Consider the following 6,161-nt stretch of genomic DNA (forward strand, 5'->3'; position numbering starts at 1 on the left):
GAGAGGATTCGAACCAAAGTCTGCACTGTTTGTAGCAGACCATATCCTGCTGTTCCAGCATCATAACCGTGTGTACTCTGAAGTTGCAACTCTCACAGGGGTCAGTGATACCCACTGATCCTGGAACGAACAGTCCTGCAGCCAGAATCTGCAAGCAATGCCTGTATGCCACATGTAGGGCCAAAGGCTGTCTGGTGGGGTTATTCCTCACAGCATAATGCCCAAGTAGGTCAAGGATCCAGACCAGTTTCATCTTTCAGCATGGTCAAAACTTCAGATGGATGCTGTGCTCTTAAACTTTCCATGACTTTTTCCTCCAGGGCAGCAAGGGCTTCCAAGGTTGGCAGAATCTTTAGTGTCACTACCAGGTCAGCTACATTGTGTCCTGTAGTCATTGTTCCCTTTTTATATGATCCTACCTATCGGACTTCTTCAATTTGTACTTCAAATGTTCCTGGAGCCACAAGCAAATTGTCAATTACATTGTTTACTTTTGTCACCAGAGAAAGGATTGAGGCCTGTTCAACAGAATTGGGAGCAAGGTCCTGATTCCTCTTCAGCAAGGCTTCTCTAGAGGAAGTTTCATCAGGTGCTGGCTTGACCTGAGGGAAGGCCATTTCACACAAATAGAAATCTAATGGGATACGTGCCACAAAGGGCCTGAACCCTCCTCCTGGACCTCCTCTGGAACCAAGGCACCCACCACGACCACAGCCTCTGTCACCCCTCATGGTGCCCTTAATCCTCAACAATCGGAAGTATACTTTTGTTTGAATCCTGAAAAGCTTACTTGCTCTGCCCTGAAATGAGAAGTGTGTGAAGATGAGGTACTTGCAGGGCATATGTAAGCAGATTCTGAGGGTCAGGCAGAAAGGGGTGTGTACTACTAATCTATAGTATAACCGGTTAAGCCGATTTTAGGCTACTTTTTCTTTTTTCAAGGACACTGCCTTAAGCAAGAAAACAGAGTTAATAGACCAAAAGATGATTCTAAGGCAGGAAATCTCATGGGCACATGTAGCCTGTGAAACAGAAAGAAAAAAAAGGTCCAAACTTTCCTCCTTATGTTTTATACCACATTACTATACAGTATGTGTCTCATAATAAAGGGCCGTATGTCTGATGGGGGTTGCATAAGATGATAAGGGAGGTGAAAAACTATCATTTTGTGATGCTATAGCTATTGTAAAGTCATAGGGCAATGCCTTTCTCATGTTTGTGGTGATAATGGTGTAAACAAACCTACTGTGCCACCTATAAATTTATAATAATATAGAACATGAAATACATACAGTTCCTAAACTTTGATGATAATGACTGGTTTGTGTATTTACTATATATGTAATAAATACATTGTTATTCTAGAGTGTACTCCTAAAAACAAGCTTACAGTAAATAAAAACAATATGCTGCCTACACCAGTATCAACCTCATGCATCTTAAATTTACTGTTTCTCTCAACTGCATCATTTCCTCTTGTGTTTGAACTAATCTCATGTTTTGTGATCATCCTGGCCCCAGAAGCAATAGGCGCTACCATATACACATATGGCACGTAGCCTAGGTGTGTCGTAGGCTATGCCCTGTGGGTTTGTGTAAGGACAGTATGATGTTTGCACAATGACAAAATTGCCTAATGACACATTTCTCAGAAAGTGTCCCCATTGTTAAGTGAGGCATGATTGTATTCATTTTAAGAGAGAAGGGAGACTGAAGTGACTGCATGGAAATAGCAGAAAAGATATCCCTCTGTTGAACTTTAAATAAGAGTAACATACCAAAGGTAAGTCTCAAAAAACTAAAATGTTTTTCACATGGCTTGGTCATAGTTTTTGTTAATATGTCTAGGGTAAAGAGTGCTAAAAGAATTTCATTTTTATGAATCTTCCATAAGACATGGAAAATAGGAGTCTCCGGAACCAGGTAAAGTTATTTAACTATAGTGATATAGTAACTGGCTCCAAATATGAGTTTTCCAATTCTTTTATCTTTACATTAAATTCTTTTATCTTCACATTAAATCACTTACTTGTAGCTCGGTGTGGTGGCACATGTCTCAGCTAATAGGGAGGCCGAGGTAGGAAGATAGCAATTTTGAGACCAGCCTCAGTAACTTAGTTAGGCCTTGCCTCAAAAAAAATTTTTAAGAAGGAGCTGGGGATGTAGCTCAGTAGTAGAGAGCCCTGGGTTCAATCCCTAGTACTAAAACAAAACAAAACAAAACAAAATCTTGAACTTACTTTTTCATTCACCTTTGGACATTTACAGAATACCTATTCTTTATCAGACATTATACTCCATACCAGGAATGAAGACATAAAAATCACTTTTTTACATATATTTTGCTCTTAAGGAACACACAGTGTATCAGGATAGATTAACAACTAAATAAAAATCACAATGTAGCATAATTGATACTGTGTTCCTTCCGACATCAGAGTCTTAAGAAAATACACAGCATGAAGGAGGAGTCGGGAACGCTTCCCAGAGGGGATGATGTGGGGTGATCACACATGGAAAAGCCCCAGGTGGTGCTGGAAACACAAATTGGGTTTTGACTAAGAGACCTATGGAGGTTAAAAAAGGTGGACAGAGTTAAGGTACACCTCTGAGGCAGACTCGGTCAAGTGCTGTCAAACTGCATGTGCACTAGAGGAGGAGGACCGTGCTCAGGACCACTCCCAGGATTGTGCCTTGAGCAGCTGCTTGGGTGGGTGGTATCAACTACCACAATAAAGAAAGCCAAGGGAAGGCAGGATGGTAAGGAGTGGATGGTGGAGATCAGGAGTTTTGTTTTGAACGTGCTGAGTTTCAGATGCCGATGAGTCAGCCACACGAAAGAGCGACTAAGCAGTTTGCATATACTGATTAATTTAGAATCAAGAGCTTCAATTGAGATGAAGAATTGGGTGTCATCGACCTTGGAAGGACTGAGTACCCTGGGGAGGAGTGAAGAGAGAACAAAGCACCTAGGACTGACCAAGTCATGAGGAAGTTAGTATCACATTTCCAAAGTCTATGAGGTACACTAAGGAAGCCAGTAAGGTAAGGGGAAACCTAGGAAAGCATACTGTCATGGAAATTAAGATAAAGAAAATTTCAATAAGAAAGGTGCTAAGTGTTTAGGAAAGATGGGAGACAGAGAATGAATGGTTGGTTTAGGTAACAATAAGTTTATTGGTGTATCTGTCAGGGTTCTCCAGAGAAACAGAACTGTGTGTGTGTGTGTGTGTGTGTGTGTGTGTGTGTGTGTGTGTAAAGACAGAGGTTTATTTTAAATAATTGACTCATGATATTGTGGGGGTTGGCAAGTCAGATAGGCTGGAGTTCCAGGGAAGAGTTGCAGTTGAGTGCAAAGGTCATTGCCAAAAAATCCTTTTTCTCCTAAGGAGGTCAATCTCTTTCTGTTAAGGCCTTCGACTGATTGGATGAGGCCCACCTACTTTATGAAGAGTAATCTACTTAACTCAAGCTCTGCTTACTGATTAAGGCATTAATCTCATCTAAAAAAAAATCTTCATAGAAACATTTAGAATGTTCAACCAAATATCAGGGTATTGCTGTCTAGCCAAACTGACATATAAAATTAACCATCACAGCTGGTAAATTCAATAACAGGTCTTTTGTTTTAAGGTGGAGGCAAGAGCGAGGCTGTAATGGATGGAAGAGTTAAGAGGAAGTAGTAAGTATATTACTTATAGACTCATGCTTCTCAAAGTTGACTGAATTTGAGAACTCCGGAAAAGTCTCTTCAAATTCTAATACCCAGCAGCACCTTATATCAATGGGATCAGACTCTCCAAAAGTGTGTCCCAGGCACCAGTAATTTTTAAAACTCCTCAGGTAATTTCAATGTGCCTGATTAAGATAGATCAGTGCTTCTCAAACTTAAAAGTGTATATAATGGGGTGGGGGGTTGGAGTTGTGACTCAGTAGTAGAGGGGTTGCCTGGCATGTGTGAGGCCCTAAGTTCGATTCTCAGCACCACATATAAATAAAATAAAACATCCATCAACAACTAAAAAATATTTTTTTAAAAAAGTGCATATAATGTCCCCGGAGGTCAGAAGTAGGGCTTAAGATTCTGTATTTCTAAAATCTGGAGCCCCCAGTAATGCCAATGATGCTGATCCACGTAATACACTAAATAATGAGAGTAGAGATAAATCTTACATGTCAATGGAACTCTGGATTATGCAGAGGGGAGTGAGGGGAGGGGTGGGTCAATGGGGATGAGAAGGACTGTAGAATGAGACAAATATTATTACCCTACATGCATGTATGAAAAAAATAAAAAATTAAACATATATATATATATGCATATATATATATGCATAAAAGCATGTCCATACAATAATGGCAATGATCTAGGAAAAAGAGAGAGGTTAATGATGGGTGAGAGGAGGGAACAACTAAAATAACAAAGTTTTTTTTTTTTTCTTTTTGATGCTAGAGATTGAACCCAGGGATGCTTTACCAAGGTTCTCCCCAGTTTTTTATTTTAAAAAATTATTTTGAGACAGGATCTCGTTAAGTTGCCCAGGCTGGGATCCAACTTGCCATCCCCTCCTGCCTCAGTCTACAGAGGAGCTGAGATGACAGGTGTGTGCCACCATACCCCACTAAAAGCAAAGTTCTTGAGGTGGCAAGAGGAGTGGGATCATGAAGACAGGTAGAGTGATAGAGTCGTAATGGACAAGCACCAGCCTGGAGAGAAGACAGGAGGAGGGGGGCCCGTGTCAGGTCCAAAAAGAGGCCTGGGAGAACACTGCCTGCCAGGCGACTGCCAGGGATTCTGCATGGTGAGAGCACAGGAAGCATTTGAAGGACAGGGCTGAGAAAAGACTGGAGAAGATGGCAAATGCTACATCTTCAAGAGCCCTGGGGACCATGCCAAGACTCAGGCGTTTCTCTGGTTGGTACTGGGGAGCCACTAAAGAGCTAGATGTAGAGTTTTTTCTTTTGAGGTACTAGGGATCACTGAGCTACATCCCCAGCCCTTTTTAGAGAGTGGTCTGGGATGACTCTGTCCAGAGAGATCAGGGAAATACCCAACAGAGAAATAAGAAATACACAAATGAAAACAGATTTGTAAGAAAAAACTATCAGTTTATGACTTCTAGAATTTGAGAACTTTACAACCATCCATTTGTCTATGTCTAATTGGCAGTTCTCTATACCCCTAATGCTCAGAGGAAAGATTTAAGTTAGAGATATACATTTTGGAGTCAGCAAAAAGGTATGTGTTTAAAAATTTGTTATCAGAATCTTTTAAAAATTTTTTTCATTTTTACAGATTGCATTTTGATTCATTGTACACAAATGGCATGTATCTTTTCGTTTCTATGGTTGTGCATGATGTCGATTCATACCATTTGTGTAATCACACATGTACATGGGGTAATGATGTCTGTCTCATTCAACCGTCTTTCATACCCCTGCCCCCTCCTCCCTCTCATTTCCCTTTATGTAATCTAAAGTTTGTCCATTCTTCTCTCATCCTCCCATTTGATGACTCTGGAAACCCATTTTGGGCAGATTAAAATTGCCTATATAATACTAAATAGTTGTATTGAAGAACATCTCAAGAGTTGTTTAGTTACGTGCAAAATTGGTTCATCCATAGATGAGGGAGATGACCATCAGCTATTGTCAAGAGATAAAGGTAAAACAGAGAAAGAGGTAGGAGTTTTTTTTTGTGTGTGTGTGTTTGAATCCTCTTTTTTTTTTAATTTATTTTTATTGTAAACAAATGGGATACATGTTGTTTCAGTTTGTACATGGAGTAACAGCATACCATTTGCATATTCATATATTTACATAGAGTAATGATGTTTGATTCATTCCATTATTTTTTTCCTTCCCCCCCACCCCTCCCACCTCTCTTTTCCCTCTATACAGTCCTTCCTTCCTCCATTCTTGTCCCCCTCCCACCCCCCATTAAGTGTCATCATCCGCTTATCAGTGAGAGCATTCCTCTTTTGGATTTTTGAGATTGGCTTATCTCACTTAACATGATATTCTCCAATTTCATCCATTTGCCTGCAAATGCCATAATTTTATTATTCTTTATAGCTGAGTAATATTCCATTGTATATATATACCACAGTTTCTTTATCCATTCATCAATTGAAGGGCATCTAGGTTGGTTCCATAGTCTG

At 40.1% G+C, this 6,161-nt stretch overlaps 1 pseudogene across 1 annotated transcript; it reads right to left on the bottom strand.

Annotated features, from left to right (window-relative positions):
* Positions 1-230: 230 nt before the first annotated feature.
* Positions 231-747, bottom strand: LOC306655311 (interleukin enhancer-binding factor 2-like; annotated as a pseudogene). The gene has a single exon. The product of its transcript is annotated as an interleukin enhancer-binding factor 2-like (transcript).
* Between the last annotated feature and the right edge of the window lie 5,414 nt (positions 748-6,161).

The sequence above is a fragment of the Sciurus vulgaris genome (assembly GCF_902686455.1).
Source record: "Sciurus vulgaris genome assembly, chromosome: 2".
Lineage (NCBI taxonomy): Eukaryota > Metazoa > Chordata > Mammalia > Rodentia > Sciuridae > Sciurus > Sciurus vulgaris.